Consider the following 3,191-nt stretch of genomic DNA (forward strand, 5'->3'; position numbering starts at 1 on the left):
TGCTCCTTCAGATTTCCATTTGTTCCGATCCATGCAGTCGGCCCTTTCTGGAGAACGATTCAATTCTTATGAAGATATCAAAAAAGGGCTTGATGAATCACTTCAAAAGGACCAGATTTTTTCATTCGAGGAATCCGTTCATTACCGGAAAAGTGGGAGAAAGTTGTCGCTTCCGAAGGAGCATACCTTGAATAAACTCACTTATATAGATTTGTTTAAATAAACACATCTTTTTCTTTTCAAAAAGGGCGGAAACTTATTCCCATTTCCAATATTATAAAAAGAAGATCTTTTATTCTCAAAGGTTGTGTGCAAATATAAAGCTTCCCAATGCTGTTAAAAGATAGTTACTATATAACTTATACTTTACAAATTAAAAACGTAATATAAGTTCAAAAAACATACCTATATTTGCAACAGTAATATTCCCGTAATCTCACAAAAATATGTTAAGTTGGATTATGGAAAGAGAACCTTTTTGCTTAATATGTGAAAATAGACAGAGATCGGAATTAGTAAAGATTCGCATATATTTATGTATATCATTTGGGAGAAGAAGAAAGTTATTTGGAGAAGTAGATATGCTTAGAGGGGGAAGCATTGTTGATAATAGGAAGAAAAATCTCTGGAAAACGTTCAGTGTCACTTTGTTTATTAATGCCGTCTTTCTGTCTTTATATATATATCGTTTATAATATGATTGTTCTGAATCTAAGATGTTCACATTTAACCAATCAAATTCATGATTTATTTCTAGTTGGTGGTGAGAAACTACTGACAGTATATTAGCAGGCTTTTTTATATTCACAATATGTTCTTTTATTCGCGTGTTAAGTTGTCTTTTTGTCTGTCCAACATAAGAAGCATTGCAATTCGAACAATTAATTTCATATACCACATTAGATAATTCATCTTTTTTCAGCTTGTCTTTACTAGTCTTAATTATCTTGTTTAATTTATTCATTGGTTTATGAGAAATTTTAAAATCAAATTTTTTTGTTATAGTTTTGAATTTTTTTGATACGTTATTTATGTATGGTACAACAAAATATCTTTTTTTTTTACAAATGTCAACATTTACTGGATTCCAGTCTTTAATATTATCAAAATTATTTTTAAAAGAAAATGATTTTAATCTGTCGTTGATTATGGAAAATATAAATTCTTTTGGGTATCTATTATTACACACAAAGTATTAATCAAGGATATATTTTTTTCCTGAAATTTATAGGATGGGATGTTCCTAACAATGTAAAAATTATTTTATAGCTAGGACAACAATTTAATTTGCCTGAATGTCATTAACAAAGAAAAAATGACAATTGAATTTATCAAGCAAATTGAGAATAACATAATAAAATTAGACGATAAAACTCGTAACGAAATAAAAAAAGAACTAATTCCTATTTTACAAAAAATTCACCATAGTAAATATTTCCATTCTAATAAAAAATTTGTAACAATGCATAAATGCATTGTATCCGGCACTCCCGGCAGAACATCCCACCGGATGCCGCCGCTGAGGGACCTCTGGTCACTCGCGAGCGATGAGGTCGCGGTGCGCCCGAAATCTTTTTTAAACGCGAAAGCAAAATTCACAGGTCGCAGCAGTCTCGCCGAGAAATGCCGAACGCGTACGAAACACGCCGAACCAAACGTCTCCCACTCGCATTGTTCAACCAACGGAGATCGCCGAACGACTCCGGAACAATACGAGCGGGAGCAACAAGCGGGTATATAAGCCGCGCGACTATTAACATCGTGGCCAAAAACGCTCCAAGCTTCCTTTGGCAAATCCGCTACCTAAGATTTCGAATACGATTCCGCTCCTCGCTCGACCTGCAGCACCAGTACAGCGGTCCAGAGTTCTGGGTCACTGCCGAGTATTCTCGGTCAGTCGCAGACCGGCTTCCAAGACAGACGTACGATCGGCAAGTTCACTAAAGGGGAGGATTCTCTCCCTTGTCGAGGTTTCTCGACCGCCGATTCGCGCCTCCGTCGCCTCTCGCGACTCCGGTCGCATATACGAGCCCGGGGCCACTGTTGCGGAGACGTTGGACCGAGGGTAGAGATTCCTCTACCTTCACCGAGTGTTCTCGGACGTCGCGACACGCCCCACGGCCGCGAAAATGCGAACCGCCAAACCCGCGCGATCGCGCCGCGCCCCGCCATTGGCGTATACCAGCGTTTCGCCCGCGATCCCGATCTCGCTAGAGATACTCGCGCTGCCGCATCTGGCACTCTTGTACATATACACACACACACACACACATATATATATATATATATCAGGGCTGGAAAGTTAATTTGTAAAAGTAATTTTACAGTTACAGTTTTTCTCTTTCAAAAAGTAATTAATTACCGTTACAAGTTATTGACTCTGAAAAGTAATTCGTTACAGTTACAGTTACTGAAAAGTAACTTTAAGTTACTTTTAAGTTACTTTTTTCATCGGAATTTTTACTAATAGTATCGATACCATTAGGGCTGTATTAGAAACGTTATCCAACTGCCTTCTTATATCGTTTTACCCTTGTTTTTCACCTAATATTAAACAAGGATGATACACGGGGTCATCAGTGTAATGCAGCCTAGGACAATTAAAAAAAAAGACTGGCTTACATTTATATGTTATACAATTTTATTCAAAAAGATAAAAAAAATCGTATGGCAAAGACGTTTTTCGTTAAAGTAATATAAACACATATGAATATGAATATGAATATGAAATAGCACACATATACAATGTTTTTTGTAAAAAAAATTCTTTTTTTATTCGGCTAAAAGTTGCAAATAAATTCCAGCACTAATCCAAAATAGTTTACAATCATTCACTGAGCGCTCTTGTATTTGATTGGCGGATTCCATTAGATCCCAAAATATAGACTAAACAGGTACAAGAGTTCATAGAACGCTTTAATTAAATTTCTTTCTTCTGATTAATCAAATATTTCGAAGTATTTGTAGTGCCAAGTGGACACTACCACACACTAAATTGACAAATACGTTTCAAATATACAAAATAACTATGAAAGTAACTATTAAATTAGTTACTAGTTACTTAAAAGATGTAACTAAGTTAAGTTATAATTACAGATGGAAAGAAAGTAACGAAGTTAAGTTACAGTTACTGAAAAAAAGTAACTCTAACTGTAACTTCGTTACAAGTAACGAGTTACTTCCCATCCCTG

This window comes from Trachymyrmex cornetzi, unplaced genomic scaffold (genome assembly GCF_001594075.2).
Source record: "Trachymyrmex cornetzi isolate Tcor2-1 unplaced genomic scaffold, Tcor1.1 scaffold118, whole genome shotgun sequence".
Taxonomy (NCBI): domain Eukaryota; kingdom Metazoa; phylum Arthropoda; class Insecta; order Hymenoptera; family Formicidae; genus Trachymyrmex; species Trachymyrmex cornetzi.